This window comes from Scyliorhinus torazame, chromosome 3 (genome assembly GCF_047496885.1).
Source record: "Scyliorhinus torazame isolate Kashiwa2021f chromosome 3, sScyTor2.1, whole genome shotgun sequence".
Classification (NCBI taxonomy): Eukaryota; Metazoa; Chordata; class Chondrichthyes; order Carcharhiniformes; family Scyliorhinidae; genus Scyliorhinus; species Scyliorhinus torazame.
Window position 1 is genome coordinate 41,888,911 of NC_092709.1, and position 23,093 is coordinate 41,912,003.

A 23,093-nucleotide genomic window follows, 5' to 3' on the forward strand; every position below is an offset into this window, starting at 1 on the left:
CTTTGGTGCTTACAGATTTGAAAACCTTTCTTGCTGGCAACACTGACTGCTGGAGCATCTCTCGATTCCTCAGGTGATCCAATGTTTAGGAACAATCCATCCCTCCATGTCTACTTGGTAAGACAGGAGTGCGGTCTCAGAGCAGGCATTCTGGGTATCTAACTTGATCCACTACCATATTCTGACAAAATTTCTGGTGCTTAGGTCATGTGATAAAGTTTCTTCTCCTTCAGGCATTTTGCTCAACGCCTTTTTCATCAACCATTTTATTAAATTGGTTCTTGTGCTATTTTATTCGCATGACCATTTCAGAAATCCTGTTCCGCGGAGCACATAGCTCAGTTTCTTTCTCTGTCTGAATTGCTGATTCTCACTGTCAATTTCAATGTTTTTACCTCTTCACTTAATTTTCCATTGTCAAGCTTCCCTTCTTCAAGTTCTTAATCCCTTGATTCAGTTCTTCACTGGACTTGTTCTTATTTTCTAGTTGCTCTTTTATGGAGTTCAGCTGAATCTATATTGTCTCAGTATTTTCTCATTCCTAACTTCATTTTGTCAATTTTTGCAACTTTTCTTTCAAGTTTGCTGTCAGTCACTTCGCCTTGTTGTATTAATGCCTTCTCCAGAGCTTTAATTCTTTTTCCTGACACCTCTTTATGTTCAATGGTTCTTAATTTCTTTTGAAGTCATTAATTTCTGCATTTTTTCCAAACGGAATTCATCATGTTCTTACTGGACATACACTTTTCACAAATGGAAACTTCATTTCTAATTGCCTGGACTTTAGTCTGAACTATTTGGTTTCATTGTTGGTCAGGTCTACCTCCAAAAAAATGTTGACTTGTTTCCAATCTGCAATTCTCTTGTTGTCCTTCTTGTGGGGGGTTTCTTTGCCCTCTTTCTGGGGTTTTTCATTGCCCTCCTTCTGGGGTCTTCTTTTGGCCACTTTCTGTGGTCTTTGTTGCCTCGTCTTTGAGGTCTTTGTCACCTATGGATCTTTTATTGAGAGTTACCCGCTGTCTGGGGTCTGTCTTTTGCCCTCATTTGGGGGTCTTCAATTGCCTCCTTTCTGAGGTCTTCTTTGCCCTCTTTCTGGAGTCTTCTATTACCTCCTTTCTAAATCTTTGTTTCCTCTTCTTTGAGGCTCTTCATTGCCTCTCTTGAGGCCTTCTGTTGCCTCCCCCATGAGGTCTGCATGAACTCCTCTGAGGTCTTTCGTTGGCTTTGTTAAACATTCATTTATGGAGTGTGAGCCTCATTGGCTGGGCCAGTATTTATTGACCACCCCTAATTGCCTTTGAACTGAGTGACTTGCGAGGCCATTTCCGAGAGCAGTTAAAAGTCAACCACGTTGCTGTGGGTCTAGAGTCACATCTAGGCCAGATCGGGTAAGAATGGGATATTTCCTTTCCTAAAGTACATTAGTGAACCAGGAGCGTTTTTATTTTTCTAATTAAAAAAAATTTTTTAGAGTACCCAATTCATTTTTTCCAATTAAGGAGCAATTTAGCATCGTCAATCCACCTAGCCTGCACATCTTTGGGTTGTGGGGGCGAAACCCACGGAAACACGGGAAGAATGTGCAAACTCCACGCAGGCAGTGACCCAGAGGCGGGATCGAACCTGGGACCTCGGCGCCATGAGGGGAGGGCTTTTATGACAATCGACAATTGTAACACGGTCATCAATAAACTTATCTTTTAATTCCATGTTTTTGTTGAATTCATATTTTATCATCTACTATGGTGGGATTCAAACCCATGTCCTCAGAGCATTATTACCCTGGGTCTCAGGATTACTTGTCCAGTGAAAATACCATTACATCACCGCATCCCCTTGTGGTCTTCATTAACTCCTCTGAGGCCTTCTTTTGCCTCTGCCTTGAGATCTTCATTGCTTAATGATCTTTTTTGCGAGTTGCCCTCTATCTGGTGTCTTCTCTAATTATTGCTTTAAAACTGTCATCAGGGGCGGGATTCTCCGCAATCGGCACGATGTCCGCCGACCGGCGCCAAAAACGGCGCGAATCAGTCCGGCATCGTGCCGCTCCAAAGGTGCGGAATTCTCCGCATCTTGGGGGGCTGAGCCCTCACCTTGAGGGGCTAGGCCCGTGCCGGACTGATTTCCGCCCCGCCAACTGGCGGGAAAGGCCTTTGGTGCCCCGCCAGCTGGCGCGGAAATGACTTTGCCATGCGGCGCATGCGCGGGAGCGTCAGCGGCCGCTCACGGCATCCCCATGCATGCGCAGTGGAGGGGGTCTCTTCCGCCTCCACCATAGTGGAGACCATGGTGAAGGCGGAAGGAAAAGAGTGCCCCCATGGCACAGGCCCGCCCGCGGATCGGTGGGCCCCGATCGCGGGCCAGACCAGGGCCAGATCGTCCCGCGCCCCCCCCCCCCCAGGACCCCGGAGCCCACCCGCGCCGCCTTGTCCCACCGTTCGAAAGGTGGTTCAATCCATGCCGGCTGGCGTGGGTTGACAGCGGCGGGACTTCGGCCCATCGCGGACCGGAGAATCGCCGGGGGATTTCTGCCGACCAGCGTGGCGTGATTCCCACCCCCGCCGAATATCCGGTGGTGGAGAATTCGGGACACGGCGGGGGCGGGATTCACGCCGGCCCCCGGCGATTCTCCGACCCGGTGGGGGGTCGGAGAATCGCGCCCCTTGTTTTTTTTTACTGAGCTGTCAGCAGCTGCCAGCTTTCTCCCTGTGTTTCTCCAATGCTTTACTGGTTAAGTCATCTACGATGTGGCAACCAGAAACTGAAGGCTGTGATCCTTATGCATGAAACAATGACCTCCCCAACCTGCTGAATACAAACCAACATGAGACATGTTTCCCAGTTCCTTGTCCTTCAAGATGAGGATGCAGCATTAAAATGTCTCAAAATATCTGCTCTCAAAGTGAATCAAAAATTCAACCACTCAATCTAGTATAGTGGTCAATTATTTACCTGTTTTGTTTGTGGAGCTAGACTTGGTTCAGATTTTTAATTCAATGCTTGATTATGCTTAGTGTATTTCCATTATGGCACTCTGATATTTTTGAGAAAACGTGACAGCTCATTGAGAGATTTTTGGACTTTTAACATTAAAGGCTCTTTCACATTTTTGCACCATTAACTTTATTCAGTTTTTCTTTGCTAAACTGAAGATGTGCTTGATTCTTCTCATATCCTTCCATTTTATTGCCGAACATTTAAGCCACCCATCAAACGGCAATTAAGGTTCTTGATATTGTGCATATTTATTTACACAAACGGGCTTTTTATCTGTTCAAATGATGCGGCTTTTTTGTTTTGGTGCATTAGAAGGCTCAAGTACAGAGGAGAAATACTGGAGGAGTCCATATTTTAGTGAGATTGATCTTTTTTACTCCAGTGGTGGCATTCTGATTACAGGCAGAATGATTCTGAGGAATCCAGGCAACCATTAAATTAAATCACGTCTATTCAACACGCAGATATTTGAATGTATACAGAAACCTTTCAGAGGGTTGAGAATTTTTTAGCTACTTCAAAACAATAGAAAAATAGTAATTATGACACAACATAAACAAATTATAACACGACATAAACACAGATGTGGTGGGAGAGCAGCATTCAGGGCTGGTGGAAGGTTAGGGTGCAAGATCAACATTTGTGGCAGAGAGCGGGAGGTGATTGGTAAATTGGTAGTTGAGAGGGTTCAGATCTGGAATCAGAGATTTTGGGTCTTGAGGTGGAGGTGAGGTGGGAGTTCGGAAGTCGGGATTGGGGGTTGTTGGGGGCATTGGAAGTCGTCAGGGGAAGAGATTGGAAGTCAGGCATCACGAGCTCAGGTTGGTTGGGTGGGAGATACGTACTGGGAGTGACACCGACAGGGAAGGTCGAAGGTACCTTTTCAATATGGTGTTGGGAGTGCCTTTTTGGTGGCAGCCTCCAGCACTACCATTAAGGACCGCTGGTTAGGATTTTCCTGAATACTGACATTCAGAGAAGCCCGGTTAAGATAAGAGTGAGTCTACAGGGCCTAACATCTGAAAAGATCCTAATACTTGTTTCAAGCTTCTCCTTCTTATGTCATCCACACCCGGAGCCCATGTCAGGAAATGCCTGGAGCCGGTCTGCCTCCCTTCCTGTGGGTTTTAGTGGAGGCAGTCAGTACCTGACCTGACATTTTGTTGCCACAGGAAGGTAAGAGGAGACCACCTCACGTGACAATGAAGGCCTGGACGGAGATTGCAGGTCTGAACAAGGGTAATTATGCCATACGTAGGACCTGTATCCAGTGCAGGAAATGGTTCAATGACCTTCTGAGCTCTTCCAGGGTGAGTACTGAATCCAGCCGCAATCTTGGATAGATGTCTTTATGGGTGGCAGCACTTGTTGGTGATCACGGGTGTAAAATGGAGAGTGCAAAGTGACACTTTATCCTGTGTCTTGAATGACTATGGTTGGCATGTATGTTAGGGTGAAGTGCAGCAATGTGATGGGCACCTCAGCCTGCATCTTTGGGAGGGAGGCTGAGATTTTCCGGCATGTAGAGGGAAACTACGATTAGCACTTTTGTCCTTACAGAAGAAAGGGAGTCACAATGTGCTTAATTGGCCCTTTAACTATCGGCAGACATGGTTCCAACCAAAACATCACAAGGCAGCCAATGATGTCAGTACACCCTCCCAACTTCATCGCTCCCCATTCCGACATCGTTCGTGTCTACAAAGCGGGCACTAGGTGAGTGCAAAATTATGGCCATAAAGTGCTTACAGCACAGAGCAAGACCATTATGTGCCTTATGCCATGCTGGCTCTCTGTCAGAGCAATTTAGACAGTTCCACCATCCTGTCCGTGGACTTGTGATTCTTTTTTTTTCCCCTTCAGGTTTATTCAATTCATTTTTGAAAGCCAAAACTGAATCTGCTTCCGTTACTTTTCAGGGTGCATTCCAGATCAAAACCGCTCCCTGTTTTCTTTTTTGATTCTAGGTGGGATCTTGTTTTTTTGTAGATATTGGACTATGTGCAGACAATTCCAGTGGACTAGGCAATAGACACTTTAGTCAAAGCAAAGTCTGTTACAATCTGCATTGTGTCTCTTGCTAAGTGAATTGGTGGGCTTTACAGACATCTCTTGTGGGTCCAAGGTTTTCGCTCTTATTGAGGCCTGTTCTCTTGATCCACAGCAAAGCTGCATGTCAAGTCAAAGCCACAGAAGACTATTAACCTTCAATGCTGGGTGGCACGGTGGCGCAGTGCTTAGCACTGCTGCCTCATGGTGCTGAGGACCCAAGTTCGATCCCAGCCCCAGGTCACTATCTGTGTGGAGTTTGCACATTCTCCCGGTGTCTGCGTGGGTCCCACCCCCACAACCAAAAGATGTGCAGGGTAGGTGGAATTGGCCATGCTAAATTGCCCCTTGTTTGGAAAAAAATAATTGAGTACTCTAATTTTTTTTTAAAACCTTCAATGCTGTCACAGTCTACTGCAAGAGTGCCAGCAATGGTTGACAATCTCAAAATCTGTTTTAATTTCCTAATGACAGCCTTTGCCAAGACTCTCATGGTCATGTCCATCTTATTATATCTCTCTTAAGGTACGGTCCATGACTGTCTCAATAGGGTTACAAATTATACTTAGAATGAATAACCTTGGTCCTCCAACAGCCAACTATTTAGTCCTTTTAATCCTTAAAATAATGGTGACACCATAATTGTCTGAAAATAAATGGTGTAGAGGTATTAACATTATTATGAGTGATACTATACTTATGATAACAGATTAGTTACAAATTCTTCAACTGAATTTGTCTTACATACATGAAGGAGGTGGTATTGGGTGCAGAAGCCTCTGCAGACATGTGTGCAATCAACGTACCCCGTACTTCAGAAAGTCCAGCCAGATAATAGAAATACGGGGATTTTGTTCGCTGGTTTCTGCAGGGAAATAAGTAGAATCTCCAACCTGGGTAAAGAGGGCATCGTCAGTTGCATTGTACAGTAATGATCATTGGGACATTTCCAGTTATTGCTTAAAAGGGTAACTGGTACGAGATTCAAGGCAGTGGCCGCCATGAACAGAATTATTGCTGTTCTCAAAGTGACTCCAGTTGACTGCACGTTCCATCACTAACCCTCTCGCACATGTAGATAACCTTGAACTGGCTGAGGGATGAATTCCTTGACCTGTAAACAGAGGTTCTTAAGGTATGATTTTCACAACTGATCCCCAGGTTCCTCGGATGAAATCCCTCAATTTGTAACCTTCTGGCTGGGATACCCTCAAATTGTTATACCTGGGTGACTATCAACATCTTGGGGGTTAACATTGACCAGAAATTGAACTGGACTAGCCATGTAAATACATTGGTCACAAGAGCAGGTCAAAGGCTAGGAATCCTACGGTGAGTAACTCACCTCCTGACATCCCAAAGCCTGGCCATCATCTACAAGACACAAGTTAGGAGTGCGATGGGATACTCTCTACTTGCCTGGATGAGTGCAGCTCCAACATCACTCAAGGAACTTAACACCAGCCAGGACAAAGCAGCCCATTTAATTGCTATTCCTTCCACAAATATTCAATCCCCCACCACCAACAAACAGTTGCAGCAGGGTGTACCATCAACTAAATGAACTGCAGAGACTCAACAAGGTTCCTATGGCTGCACCTTCCTCATCTACGACCACTACCATCTCGGAGGACAAGGGCAACAGATACCTAAGAACACCACCACCTGGAGTTTCGCCTCCAAGTCACTCACCATCCTGACTTAGAAATATATCGCCATTCCTTCACTGTCGCTGGGTCAACATGCTGGAATTCCCTACTTAACAACACGGTGGGTGTCCCAAGACCTCAGGCACTGCAGCGGTTCAAGAAGGCAGCTCACCATCACCTTCTCAAGGCTAACTAGAGATGGGCAATCAATGCTGGCTTCGGCAGAGATGCCCAAAGCCCATAAATGAATATTAACAAAAATGTTCAGCGCAATTTATGATTCCTCAGACACTGAAACAATCCATGTCCACATCCAGCAAGACTAGGCAATATCCAAGCTTGGTTTGACAGGAGGCAAATAAACATTCGCGATACTCAAGTGCCAGCAATGACCACCTCCAAACAGAGAGAACCAAACCATTGCTCCATGACATTCAATGTCATTACTACCACTGAAACTATCAATATCCTGGGAGTTATCATGAACCAGAAACTCAACGGGACCAGCCATATAAATACCAACGCTACAAGCGCAGGTCAGTAGCTAAGAGTCCTGCTTGAGTGACTTCCCAAAGTATGTCCATAGGAGCAAGTCAGGAATGTAATGGAATACTCTGCACTTGCCTGGATGAGTGCAGCTCCAAAGACATGGGCAGCACGCTAGCACAGTGGCTTCACAGCTCCAGGGTTCCATTTCGATTCCCGGCTTGGGTCACTGTCTGTGCGGAGTCTGCACGTTCTCCCCATGTGTGCGTGGGTTTTCTCCGGGTGCTCCGGTTTCCTCCCACAGTCCAAGGATGTGCAGGTTAGGTGGATTGGCCGTGCTAAATTGCCCTTGGTGTTCAAAAAGGTTGGGTGAGGTTACAGGATTACGGGGATAGGGTGGAGGTGTGGGCTTGTGTAGGGTGCTCTTTCCAAGGGCCGGTGCAGGCTTGATGGGCTGAATGGCCTTCTTCTGCACTGTAAATTCTATGATATTCTATGACGCTCAAGAAGCTTGACACAAAGCAGCTCACTGATTGCTACCCCATCCACAAACATTCACTCCCTCCCCCACCATGCCTCTTTGGACAGAAACTGCCAAACTCACAACCTCTACAATCTAGAAAGACAACGGCAGCAGAAACATGGGAACACCAACAACTGTATGTTCCCCTCCCAATTCACTCATTCTCCTGACTTGGAAATGTATCGCCATTCAGTGGTGGCTGCTGTGGGCAGCACGGTGGCACAGTGGTGCCTAACAGCACCAGGGCCCGAGTTCGATTCTGACCTCGGGTGACTTGGCGTTTGCACATTCTCCCCATGTCTGCGTGGGTTTCCACCATGTACTCTGGCTTCCTACCACAATCCAAAGTTTTCAGGTTAGATGGATTGGCCATGCCAAATTGCCATTAGTGTCCAAAGTTTAGGTTGGGTTACAGGGATAGGGCGGGAAATTAAGCCGAGGTAGGGTGCTCTTTCGGAGGGTCAGTGCAGACTCGATGAGCGAAATGGCCTCCTTCTGCACTGTAGGGATTTTATGATTCTATGATTCCTTCATTCTTGCTGGATCAAAATCCTGGAACTCTGCCCCGAACAGCACTGTGGGTCTGGCTACCTAACATGGACTTCATGGTTCAAGAAGTCGGCCCACCACCACCTTCTCAAGGGAAATTAGGGATGGGCAACAAATGCTGGCCTATCCACATCCCTTAAATAAATATTTAAACACATATATATAATGCAAGTCAGTCCTGCTTTCAGGCTTTCTCTCTTTCTTAGCCTGATATTTTCTGGTCCATCTGGATGTGCAGGCACTACCAAAAGATTAAATGCAGCAATGTAGGCATGTGGCAGCAGGTCACTTTCGCTCCTCACTTCTTCAGCTTCAAATAGTGCATGGCTGATTGGAGAAGCCAGCACTTGTGACTGAGGCTGGCCACTCTGCCAGGACCCCTACCCCAATTACCGTACCACCAAATGACAAGTTCCATTGTCCTCTTTGTCATGAAGTGGAGAAAAATTAAAAAAATCTCATTCAAATATTTTTGCCTTCCATGTCAAAACCCAAACCCGGAGACCATGCTGGGAAGTGTAGTATAAAGGGCTAACAGAAACGTTCTCCAACCCCCCGCCGGGTCGGAGAATTGGCGTGGTGACGCGTGAATCACGCCTTGCCGCCCCGATGCCGGGACACAATTCTCCACAATACGGAGAATCGGGGCCATTGGCGCCAGCGTGGTCGGTGCGGTGCCAGTTGGGGTGTGCGCTAACTCTCCGGCACGGGCCGGCGCGCCGATTCTCCGGGCCGGATGGATCGAGCGGCCGTCAACAAAAAGTCGAGTCCCGCCGGCGCCGTTCTAACCTGACAGGCCCTCGCCATTGAAGGGTCCGGGTGCGGCCTATGGGGGGGAGGGGGGGTCCGACCCCGGTGGGAGCCTCTGATGTGGCCTGTCCCGCGATCAGGGCCCACCGATCGGAGGGCCGGCCTCTCTGCCCCCCGGCCTCCTTTCCTCCGTGCTGGCTCCTGTAGCCCTGCACCATTTGGCGCCAGGGCCGCTGCGGGGAAGAAGGCCACTGTGCATGCGCTAGTTGGCGCCGGCCCAACTGCGCATACGCAGACCCTGCGGCGCCAGGTTTAGGCCGGAATCGGCAGCTGGGACGGTGGAGGCCGTTCCAGCGTTGTCCAAGCCCACTGTGAGCCGCAGAATGGGGTCCCGGAATGGGCGCCGACGCCGGAGTAAAACACTCCCGTTTATACTCTGGCGTCAGCACTTGGCCGCCCGTTGAGAGAATCCTGCCCGTGATGTTAATGTATGTCATAGATAGTGATCCATCACTGACACCAGTGAACCGTGTGTTAGACTATCAAGGGAGAGGTTGAAACACTATGCCCAGGAGTAACATACCTACTCTATAGCCTGTTTAGATGTAGCACCAATAAAAGGTGGGGCGAAATTCTCCCCCAACTGCGCGATGTCCGCCGACTGGCGCCAAAAATGGCGCCAATCAGACGGGCATCGCGCCGGCCCAAAGGGCTAGGGGCTAGGCTGGCGCCGGAGGGATTTCCGCCCCGCCAGCTGGCGGAAATGGCGTTTGTTGCCCCGCCAGCTGGCGGAAATGGCGTTTGGTGCCCCGCCATCTGGCGCGGAAATGCGGCGCATGCGCGGGAGCGTCAGCGGCCGCCGACAGTTTCCCGCGCATGCGCAGTGGGGAGAGTCTCTTCCGCCTCCGCCATGGTGGAGACCGTGGCGGAGGCGGAAGGGAAAGAGTGCCCCCACGGCACAGGCCCGCCCGCGGATCGGTGGGCCCTGATCGCGGGCCAGGCCACCGTGGGGGCACCCCCCGGGGTCAGATCGCCCCGCGCCCCCCCAGGACCCCGGAGCCCGCCCACGCCGCCTGGTCCCGCCGGTAAATACCAGCTTTGATTTACGCCGGCGGGACAGGCAATTTCTGGTCGGGAATTCGGCCCATCTGGGCCGGAGAATTGAGCGGGGGGTCCTGCCAACCAGCGCGGCCCGATTCCCGCCCCCGCCCAATCTCCGGTACCGGAGACTTCGGCGGGGGCGGGGGCGGGATTCACGGCGGCCAACGGCCATTCTCCGACCCGGAGGGGGGTCGGAGAATGACGCCCCAGATAAGCAGATACCAGAGTATAACAACTGCATCTCTAGGTATCAATTACCGCACTTGTAGTCTGCAGACAAAAAGGACCGTCTCAGAACAGCTGACATCTCCACCAACTAAGAAGTTGTATTTCTCCCTCTCACTTGGTGGAGGGAATCCCCAGCATTGGAGCCCCTTCTGTTTGGGATGGACTCCTCCCCCCAAAAAGCCCTGTGAAAACTGGAGGGTGGACCTGACATAACTCCATGTCCTTTCAGTCCACTCTCACCAATCATACAGTGAGAGTAGGACGCAGGGTTACAGACTTCTGGCACTGCTCACTTCGCATTAACATTAATTGGCAGAAAATATCTCGAGTTGTTGTAAAATTTACACATAAAACAAAATTATAAAAAGCTGGGGCGTCATTCTCCGACCCCCCGCCGGGTCGGAGAATGGCCGTTGGCCGCCGTGAATCCCGCCCCCGCCGAAGTCTCCGGTACCGGAGATTGGGCGGGAGTGGGAATCAGGCCGTGCCGGTTGGCGGGACCCCCCGCTCAATTCTCCGGCCCGGATGGGCCGAAGTCCCGCCCAGAAATTGCCTGTCCCGCCGGCGTAGATCAAAGCTGGTATTTACCGGCGGGACCAGGCGGCGTGGGCGGGCTCCGGGGTCCTGGGGGGGGTGCGGAGCGATCTGACCCCGGGGGGTGCCCCCACGGTGGCCTGGCCCGCGATCGGGGCCCACCGATCCGCGGGCGGGCCTGTGCCGTGGGGGCACACTTTCCCTTCCGCCTCCGCCACGGTCTCCACCATGGCGGAGGCGGAAGAGACTCTCCCCACTGCGCATGCGCAGGAAACTGTCGGCGGCCGCTGACGCTCCCGCGCATGCGCCACATTTCCGCGCCAGCTGGCGGGGCAACAAACGCCATTTCCGCCAGCTGGCGGGGCGGAAATCCCTCCGGCGTTGGCCTAGCCCCTCAATGTTGGGGCTCGGCCCCCAAAGATGCGGAGCATTCCGCACCTTTGGGCCGGCGCGATGCCCGTCTGATTGGCGCCGTTTTTGGCGCCAGTCGGCGGACATCGCGCCGTTGGGGGAGAATTTCGCCCCTGATCTTGCTTGGTAGATCAAATCACAAAGGCAGAGTCAAATGTGTAACTTCACTCTGCAGATCAAAATAGTGACAACAAGCTTGACTTCCAATGTGCACTGCATGAGCAAATCTCATTTAGGATGGTGTTGGAACCTTTACATTTGACCTGAGTATCAGTGAACCAGAAAAGTGAGCAGTCAGGCAGGGTCCTGCTTATTATCGATTAGCTGCCGCTGGTAGTGATGGTGCCAGTGAGAATGGATTCAGACATGATTGTGATGTTCCCTGTTCAAATAGCCTGTCAACATTCACCCTTCTTGTATTATTTTGTCATCTGCGAAGGACAGCGACTTAGACAAGGTACTGTCAGGGAATCTGTGCTCCTTGAACTATTCCCCACTATTAACCCCTTTATACTGAAGGCCATTGAAGATTGTGCCCATCCCTGACACATGCACAGCTTCCCACAAAATGTAAAACCAAGTTGAGATATGTGGTGATTTTCAACAAGTGTAAATGTATTGTGGTTATAATGCATGCTCCAGTTCAGTTTATTTGAAACAAGAACTGAACAAAGTGCAAGGTTGCAGCAGGGAGCGAACACCTGGCAATGCTATCTGGCTTCAAATCGCTGCTCTTTGAGGCAATTAATGTTTGCCACCAGACAAACAGATAATTATCCTTTTGAAATATTCTTTTACTCTGCAGAGCAATTGATGAAAATAAATTTGTGTTTTGGAGCTAGATACCAGAGGAATGTTCTTTGCATTGGAAAAATAAGAAGCCTGTAGTTATGATTTAAATCGTCTGTGTCTTCCCACAGCTTGAGTCAGTTTACATTAGTTAGATTTTCCTGGTCCAGTATTATTTTAATCATACGTTGAAAATACATGCCGTGCATTCGCACATTCAGAGCTAAACCATCGATTGTATTCATGCCACTCCTGCCTTGATACGCTCATTCTGAATCTCACGCATGGATTGTAGAGGTTATAGTTGATGGGACTTATACAAGCACATCAAATGTGACTCGATAGGAACAATTGTCGGGGAGATCAGGTTGTGTAATCCCATGTCTACACTTAATTCACTAATAAGCAGTTTGCAAGCATGGGACATTAAGCATGATAACATATGTCACTGCACACTTTAAGTTGGCATAGCTATTAAATGTGAATACGCTAAAAAATGCTACTAAAAGAATATTTTCTAATATTTGCAAGCCACTTTCAATATAATAAATGATACATTTATAAACAGTAATAGTTATGTCTGGGCATTTTTCTCACACATACTTCCAAATTCAATTTTTGTAGCTTTCGCAATGCCTATACACTGAATTAATGTTCATGAAACATGCTTTGCAACTATCTAGACATGGCCTCCTCCTCCTCCAGGTACCAAGTCCTAAGAGGAACCATGAAAAAGTATCTTCCATTCCTCTACGTTACTGACTAAATTATGCTCAGGGGTTATCATCCTTTTCACGCCCAGAAGAAATACAGACTTCAAGATAAATAAAAACAATTTTCAATGAGGAAATCGAGAAACCTCTGAAAAATCAATACAGTGACTCCCTCTCTGTTTACATGTTCTGCACTCCTTTCCGTGAATTGCCATACACTCCAGGGTAGCATGCAATGCAGACTGGTTTAGCTCACTTGGCTGGATAGCTAGTATGTGATGCAAAGAGCAAGACCAGCAGTGTGGGTTCAATTTCTGTACCGGCTGAGGTTATTCATGAAGGCCTTCACCTGAGCCTTCACAACCATGCGCCTCGCCTCAGGTGTGGTAATCCTCAGGTTAAATCACCACCAGTCAGCTCTCCCCTTCAAAGGGGAAAGAAGCCTATGGTCATCTGGGCCTATGGTGATTTTAATGCCATGCCATGCCATTCTATTGGCACATAATGGTTTCCATGTTGCCCTAAATTACAACTGTCACTGAACTTCCAAAATCAAATGGCCTATGTCATAACCCCCACGTGGACCATGGGGAAACAATCATTGATCTCCCTGTGGGACTTGTAGAGTTCCCTCGATAGGGGACAGAGGCCAACCATCTGGGGCTCATTACGAGGCAATATAAAAGCCAGCCCAACTCAGGGCCTGGTGTAACAAATCCTCCCAGCATGGATTTCACTGGGAATGAGATGCTGCATTAAGCAGACGATTGTAAATATGTAAATGAATTCATCTTCATTAAGGAAAGCTTCCTTCTCAGTTAGGATATTGACAACGAGGATTTACGGAAACTCCAGACTTGCACATTGATTCGCGTATCTACCGGTAGTTTGTATTGAGTACAATACGTTGTATCATTTAAAATTCCATTGTCTGGTAAATTGGAAATTGGATGCCATCGATGCGACACTGGAGGATCGGAATCAGTGTGATAATTCTTCCAAGCAAACGGCATATTGGTGGAAGACTGCTAAAAAGTTCTCCTTTTGGGCCCAGACATTTGGGTCGATCAAAGGTTTGACCTATGAGATTGCACCAGATGCCAGGTCGTTCGATGAACTTGTGGCAACGGTTTTGGCCTACTACGATCCCAAGCCGTCTGTGATTATGCAAAGTACCAGTTTAGACAGTGATAGTCTCTCCTGGTGAATCGGTTACGGACTTTTTCACTCTCTTGCGGTGTTTGGCTGAGCACTGCGAGTTCAGGCAGTCCCTCTCAGAAACTTTAAGGGACGGACTCGTGTGTGGTATCAATTGTTCAGCCACTCAACGGAAACTGTTATCAGAAACTACGCTGCATTTAAAGTGAGCTATTGAACTTTCCCTCTCTCACGAAAATGCAGAGAAGGGTATACAAGAACTGCAAGGGTCCATGGATTATGGTGTGCATAGCTTGGGCTGCCTTTCCATTTGGACTCCATATCAGCAACAGGGCATGCGGGTTGGGCTGGAATTTCCCCGACAAAGTTCATGGCAGAGTTCGGTTTTTAGGCGCTGCCGCAGCCTGGTGGAATCTTCCCTTGAGGATAACAGTGAGAGCTGTTTTCCAGGACGGTCTGTGCAGGATTAAGGCTTCCAGAGCCGTCATCGATGTCAATTGTACTGCTCCAGGCGAGGCCAGTTCTGTATGCGCTAATTCCTAAGGTGGACAAAGAACTGCAGCATTTACAAGATCTGGCGGTCATTCAAACCATGCAGTAAGCAGTATGGGTTGCACGTGTGGTGCCAGTGATGAAATCTGATAAAACTGTCCAGCTGTGTGAGGACGTAAAATGGGATCTTTCCGGCTTCTCTGTGACCCTTCGTCCATCAATTCTCAGAACTGAGTTTGGAGGTTGGTGTAATATTGTGGGGTGCTCGAGTAGTCATTCCCCCTCAGGGACAGGAAGCCCCATTGCAGGATTTGCATGCTACCATCCAGGGGTTTCAAAAATGAAAATGTTGGCCAGGAGCCATGTTTGGTGGTCGGACATCGATTGGGACATGGAAAGAATTGTAAAAAAACTGCCGGCGTGCCGGGAATCTCAGAATCTTCCGGCGTCAGCTCCTCTCCACCATTGAGATTGGCCGGGTCATCCTTGGATTCGCCTTCATGTGGACCATTCATCAGCTCCATGTTTCTAATAATTGTGGACACACCCACTCGAAGTTTGCAAGCTGGAAGTTTGCAGGATGCCTTCAACGATGTCCGGAGCATAATTGCGATGCTCCGGGTTCCTTTTGCACCAATGGACTTCTGGATGTGAAGGTGACAGACAATGGCACTCCTTTCATCAGCGAGGAGTTTGCTGTTTTTATGCGGTGTAATGGCATTTGGCACATCCATACCGTGCCATATCATCATTCATCTAATGGACCAGCAGGGCGGGCGATCCAAACGTTTAAATGGGGATTGAAAAAGCAGTCGACTAGGTATTTGGATACATGGTCGCCAGGCTTCAAAATCAATTCCCATACAACGCCACATGTGACCACTGGGACTGCTCCAGCAGAACTTTCTATGGGATGACTACTCAGGACTCGGTTGAGTCTTACTCTTCCGAACCTTGGGGTCAAGGTCAAATAGCATCAGGAGTCGCAGAAGAGTCACCATGGCTCAGGGACTCCAGAGCGAATGTTCCGCTCCGGGGACACCATTTATGCACCGAATTTTGGCGATAGCACGTTGTGGCTCCCGGGAGTGGTACTAAACCAGACTGACCCGGTCTCGAATAGGATCCGAGTCCAGGGGAAGACCCTTAAGAAGCATTTGGACCATTTGACCAGCCGTGAAGTCACCTGTCGGGACGTTCCACCGGCGGTTGTACTGCTGTCGCAGCAGCTTGAGCACCCCTTGGGTTGAGGACCCAGGCTGTCCCATCCGGCCCAGCAAGAATGCTATGACTCGGCTTCCAATATGGACATGGAGGTTTTTCGCCAGCAGATGATAGTGTGTCCGGCAACGAAGTCCCTATGGTTCCCTTTCAGCTGTCTGTCAGGAATGGGTGTTCAGCGGCCCATCCCAGAACCACCAGAATTGGATGCACAGACGCGGGCTAAGTGGCACAGAAGGCCTCTGCCAGTGTCAGCTGACAGGGGACTTTCGGACTCTGAGGGAGAGGGGTGTCACAACCCCCACGAGGGCCATGGGGAAACAATAATTGATCTCCCTGTGGGACTTGTGGAATACGAGCTCCTTAGGTAGGGGGCGGAGGTCAACTATCTGGCGCTCGTTATGAGCAAAGTATAAAAGCAGGCCCAACTGGGGAGGCCATTGTGTAATGGTATTGTCACTGGACTAGTGATCCAGAGGCCCAGGGTAATTCCCTGGGGACCCGGGTTCGAATCCCACCATTGCAGATGGTGAAATTTGAATTCAATAAATATCTGGAATTAAACATTCAATGATGACCAAGAAATAGGAACAGAAGTAAACCGTACTTCTCGAGTCCGTCACCTTTCAAGATAATCATTAGCCTTAATTTTACTTTCCCACCTGCTCCCCCTTTCCTTTGATACCTTGAGAGCTCAAACATCTGTCCATATCAGCCTTAGATATGGCCAGCAATGGAGCATCCACAATCCTCTGGGGTTGCAAACTCCGAACAGTGAAAGAATCTCACCTCATCTCAATCCTCAATGATTGGCTATTTGTCCTGGAACTGTGCCCCGTTTTCCAGTGTCCCCAGCCAGGAGAAACAACCTCTCAGTATCTATCCTGTCAAGCCCCGTCAGAATCTTGTAAGTTTCAATGAGATCCCTCTGATTCTTCTGAACTCAAAGGATATAGACCCTATTCAGCCTCTCATCGTGGGTGGCCACCCGCGATACTGAACATCCAAGTGTCCGTTTCATCCTGTAAAATGGGTACAGCTCAATCTAATTTAAAGAATGTCAGGTAGAAATTACGGGGTCCCACATTTCGACTGGAGAGCCACCAGAAACCCCTCGTCACTCTGTTGGGGAAGGCCTTCTGTGTTAAGGGCCCATCAAGGAGCATAATTCCATCCCTTTGAGAGCTGTTGGCCAATCAGATGTATCCGACGCCAAACGTTGGTGACAACAGGATGGGGGTTGCAGGGTAGTGGTCATGGGAGGGTGGAGGGGTGATGGAGGCGAGGGCATGGGGTGGCTTTAATCCCTCCCTGCCAGATATCACATCCCTCGGTTAGTGTCTGACAAGGAGGAACCTGGAAGTCTGCAAGAAAACACAACAAAGGTTTGCATTTTGGGCTTGCCACATGGTGACACCCCTGCTGTTGGTACCAGAGGCAGTGGGATGAGGCTCTTAGGTGGTCATTAAATGCCCAATTAAGGGCCTCAATTAACATCTGGGCGAGAAGGCTGACTCCAAGACTTCCAGCCCTGAGAGCCAGGAATACGGTAGGTTACCATTGACATGCCCCCCCACCCCCTCCCCCCTCAAAAATCACCACGAGAGTGGCATTGAACTCTGTCCATTATCTGTAGTTTTTTTTAGATATTTCACAGTGACAAGATTCTGGGGATAATTTCCAAACTCGGCAGCATTAGAACATTGATGGTGATGGAATAGCCAACCATTATCCATCTTGCCTTATTCCTCCTTCCCTTAATTTCAGTGTAAGTGGCAAAAGCAGGTTTTGGGGGGTATCTAATGGGAGGTGTGGTGTTCGCAAAGGAAGAGGAGAGTCGAAGGCTGAGGAGGCCCAAGCTAGAGAGATGGAGCCCAATGTGCCTTCAAATCATTGAGGGAATTTACCCAATCAAGTTCCCAATAACAATTGGATCATTGGACAGTGATTTGCCTTGCTAATCCAGGAGCAGTGAGGGCAATTAAAGCACTCTATCGCTAACCCAGTCGAGATTAATTACTTCAGTACAGTTCAAAGATCAAATTCAGCACTAACCCCCTTTCTCGCTCAGAACAAGCAGTGCAACGATCGACTAAGGATTCAACCAGGGGAAGAGCATTGTTTTCATCTTTCAAAGCAAAGTTTCAGATGGGCATTGATTATTCTGATCATGTCTTTTCCCCAATTATATTCAGTCAATGCAGAAAACAGTCTTCTTTCTCACAGTGTGTGAGATTCTGGAGCTTGTCGGGCAGAACTTTCATGCACAGTTACGTCGCTACAAGCACACACATGGGGCTAGCATCTCTCTTTCAGAAACCATTTGATCCTGTTCTGCTGTTCTTTTAAAATTAAATCAATTTTTACATCTAAACATGGTTATGAATCTAAAGAAGCAGCTCTATGCATATGCAGAACTGCAGGGAGGTAGATCAAAAAGAGGAACTCACCAGGTGTAAGGACTTAATCAATGCCACATCTCCATCAAGCAAAATGCATGGCAGTGAATATACAGAACATTGAGGTTTGTTGCTGGGAAATGGATTGAGCAAATTCACAATTTTCCAATCAGCATCTTGTTTATATTAAGTAAAAGTCACAGAGCAAAAAACACCTTTCTTATCCATCTGATTTGTTATTCAATAGATTTGTTGGTGTTAGATGCCAGAATATGGATTGACAATGTTGACAATTAAATGTCCTTGAACAGTGTTCTTGGCCAGAGTGAGTCAGTGAAAATTCATGTTCAGTGAAATGGCTCAGAATCTGCAGTAACAATAACAGCAAAACTGTCAGCGTTTGTCATCATAAGTTGCCTTAAACCTACTGCAACTTCTGGAGTCCACATATGTACAGTTAAACATGAAGACTTGAAAGTTACTGTCAATAATTCTACACTTCTATGAACATTCACTCCCTCTACCACCAAGGCACAGTGACAGCAGTGTGCACCATCTACAAGATGCATTGCAGGAAGTCACCAAGGCTCCCTAGATGGCATCTTCCAAACCCACGGCCGCTACAATCGAGAAGGACAAGGGCAGCAGACACACGGGAACACCACCACCAACAAGTTCCCCTTCGAAGCCACACACCATCCTGACTTCGAATTATATCACACTGCCTTTAATGTCACTGGGTCAAAATCCTGGAACTCCCTCCCTAACAGCACTGTGGGTGCAACTACAGCACATGGCCTGCAGCGATTCAAGAAGGCAGATCAACACCACCTTCTTGAGGGCAATTAGGAATGGGTAACAAATGCTGGCTGAGCCAGATGTGCCCACATCGCATGAATAAATTTAAAAAACTTCTCTACAGGGTGTACCATTGAAGTTCCCCCAGATTGCAATCAACTAGAAATAATTGAATTGATGAAAACTTACCTCTGATGCTATTAGTCTTACTTTAAAAACCCTTAAGAAGATTACACCTTGCTCAATGAGATCTAATGCAGTTAACAGCATACTAAATTTGTAATTATGCTGAGTAACCTCACTCTCCTTCAAAAAAGAACCTTATATTTTTAGAATAGTAAATTGCTCCATTATACTAAAAACATTTAAAATATTGACTTATGATTATTCAGCTTCTAGCTTACTCCCATGTGCCTTTCTCAGTTTGCACTCTTTAAAATGTTCAATTAAAAGTGAAAAATTCAGTGCATTTTACTTCCTGGCTTGCTGTCTCTGTGAATAATTCAATGGGATTGCCTGATAACATCACTGCTGCTAGATGCTTGGATGTTGGATGCGGGAAAGGGGAGATCCCTGCCACAAAGATCACTGAAACTTTGTGGGTAGCTTTCTTTGAGGTCATCAGTGAGCACCATCACTTCACTACGCACTACTGACTGGAAAATCTAGGCCAATATGTTTGTGAACTAAACCAATAGATTTACTAGAAGAGGAACACAAATGGGACGACGACCAAACATGCATTTCATAGTTAAATTTTGAATTCTAAAGCTAAGATCAATTGAGGAGACTAACAATGAATTCAAGGACTGAAGGTAATTCTCAAAAACGTATGGGGGTGAAATGAGGACGATTATTTTACCCAATGAGTTGTTATACTCTGGAATGCATTGCTTGAAGGGGTGGACGAATCAGATTAAATAGTAAATTTTAAAAGGTAATTGAATATGCGTGTGTACTAAAGAGGAGAAATTTTCAGGGAATGGGTAAAAAGCAATTAGTGAAATGAATTGGCTGCCTCTATCAAATAGTTGGCATAGATATGATCAGCTAATTGGCCTTCTTCTGTACTGCAATATTCTACGAGTAGGAAACAAGTTGATGCAGCATGAGATATTCTGACCCAAAAAAATTCCGATGTGATTTGACTATGCTTTTTTAAAAAAATATGTTTATTAAGGCATTTATAAATAAACATCAAGTAAAACCACAACCAAGATGAAAAAGATAACCAACAAATAATAAACAGGAAAACACAGCATAACTCAATAAATAGTACCCCGTCCTCCCTCCCATACGCCCCACCCTCTCTGCCTCTATTTATTCTTGTTAACCCTAAACCCCACCCCATCATCATTGCTGATTTAACTCTCCTGGAAGAAGTCAATTAACAGTTTCCATCTGCGGGCGAACCCTTCCATCAGCCCCTTAAAGGCAAATTTAATTTTCTCCAACCTGAGGAATTCTGCGAGGTTGCTCACCCCTACCCCCCAGCTTCGGGGGCTCCAAGTCCCTCCACCCCAAAAAGATCCATCTCTGGGCTACCAGAGAGACAAAGGCTAGAACATTGGCCTCTCTCACCCCTGGTCTTCCGACATTCCAAAAACTGCCATAGAACATAGAACATAGAACAATACAGCGCAGTACAGGCCCTTCGGCCCACGATGTTGCACCGAAACAAAAGCCATCTAACCTACACTATACCATTATCATCCATATGTTTATCCAATAAACTTTTAAATGCCCTCAATGTTGGCGAGTTCACTACTGTAGCAGGTAGGGCATTCCACGGCCTCACTACTCTTTGCGTAAAGAACCTACCCCTGACCTCTGTCCTATATCTATTACCCCTCAGTTTAAGGCTATGTCCCCTCGTGCTAGCCATTTCCATCCGCGGGAGAAGGCTCTCACTGTCCACCCTATCTATCCCTCTGATCATTTTGTATGCCTCTATTAAGTCTCCTCTTAACCTTCTTCTCTCTAACGAAAACAACCTCAAGTCCATCAGCCTTTCCTCATAAGATTTTCCCTCCATACCAGGCAACATCCTGGTAAATCTCCTCTGCACCCGTTCCAAAGCCTCCACGTCCTTCCTATAATGCGGTGACCAGAACTGTACGCAATACTCCAAATGCGGCCGTACCAGAGTTCTGTACAGCTGCAACATGACCTCCTGACTCCGGAACTCAATCCCTCTACCAATAAAGGCCAACACTCCATAGGCCTTCTTCACCACCCTATCAACCTGGGTGGCAACTTTCAGGGATCTATGTACATGGACACCTAGATCCCTCTGCTCATCCACACTTTCAAGAACTTTTCCATTAGCCAAATATTCCACATTCCTGTTTTTCCTTCCAAAGTGAATCACCTCACACTTCTCTACATTAAACTCCATTTGCCACCTCTCAGCCCAGCACTGCAGCTTATCTATATCCCTCTGTAATCTGCTACTTCCTTCCACACTATCGACAACACCACCGACTTTAGTATCGTCTGCAAATTTACTCACCCACCCTTCTGCGCCTTCCTCTAGGTCATTGATAAAAATGACAAACAGCAACGGCCCCAGAACAGATCCTTGTGGTACTCCACTTGTGACAGAACTCCATTCTGAACATTTCCCATCAACCACCACCCTCTGTCTTCTTTCAGCTAGCCAATTTCTGATCCACATCTCTAAATCACCCTCAATCCCCAGCCTCCGTATTTTCTGCAATAGCCTACCGTGGGGAACCTTATCAAACGCTTTGCTGAAATCCATATACACCACATCAACTGCTCTACCCTCGTCTACCTGTTCAGTCACCTTCTCAAAGAACTCGATAAGGTTTGTGAGGCATGACCTACCCTTCACAAAGCCATGCTGACTATCCCTGATCATATTATTCCTATCTAGATGATTATAAATCTTGTCTCTTATAATCCCCTCCAAGACTTTACCCACTACAGACGTGAGGCTCACCGGTCTATAGTTGCCGGGGTTGTCTCTGCTCCCCTTTTTGAACAAAGGGACCACATTTGCTATCCTCCAGTCCTCTGGCACTATTCCTGTATCCAATGATGACATAAAAATCAAAGCCAATGGTCCAGCAATCTCTTCCCTGGCCTCCCAGAGAATCCTAGGATAAATCCCATCAGGTCCCGGGGACTTATCTATTTTCAGCCTGTCCAGAATTGCCAACACCTCTTCCCTACGTACCTCAATGCCATCTAATCTATTTACCTGGAGCTCAGCATTCTCCTCCACAACATTATCTTTTTCCTGAGTGAATACTGACGAAAAATATTCATTTAGTATCTCGCCTATCTCTTCAGACTCTACACACAACTTCCCATCCCTGTCCTTGACTGGTCCTACTCTGTCCCTAGTCATTCCATGCCGGAGCCATGGAAAGGGTTTTGCAGATGGTGCCAAACACCAGGACCTTGGGCTGAAGGGGGGCAGGATCTAGGGTTCGGGTTTTCAAACGGAGTTCTTAAGTATTCCAGCCAGAGCTACAAACCATAAAGACCGGCTTAAAATATTCGGAACTGTCAGGGCAGCATGGTAGCACAAGTGGATAGCACTGTGGCTTCACAGCACAAGGGTCCCATGTTCGATTCCCCGCTGGGTCACTGTCTGTGCGGAGCCTGTACGTTCTCCCCGTGTCTGCATGGGTTTCCTCTGGGTGCTCCGTTTTCCTCCCACAGTCCAGAGATGAGCAGATTAGGTGGATTGGCCATGATAAATTGCCCTTAGTGACCAAAAAGGTGAGGAGGGGTTGTTGGGTCACGGGGATAGGGTGGAAGTGAGGACTTAAGTGGGTCGGTGCAGACTTGATGGGCCGAATGGCCTCTTTTTGCACTGTATGTTCTATGTCTGCCAGTGGCAGTGCCAATGTCATTGGTTCCTATTTTTAAATTTGAAAATCCCACCAGAAAACCACAAAGCCGCCCAAAGATCAATGGCAGCAGCAAAGCAGTTGCCAAGAGAGTGTTCTCCGTTCAAAAATGGGAAGTGAAATCCCTGCAAACTTATAAACAATTGCTGCTGTGTGTCATGGGAGGTGTGTGGAGGGAGATTGGGATTGTTGGAGTGGTTGGGGGGAGATTAGAGGGGTGGGTGAGGTTGAGGATGGTGGGAGGCTCAGGGAGGTCAGAAGGGTGAGGGGGGTTAGAAGGACTATGAAGGAAGAATGGGGTAGGCTACAGGTGGCGGAGGTTGGAGGTTGGTGGAGGGAGGTTGGGGGAGGTTGGAGGGAGT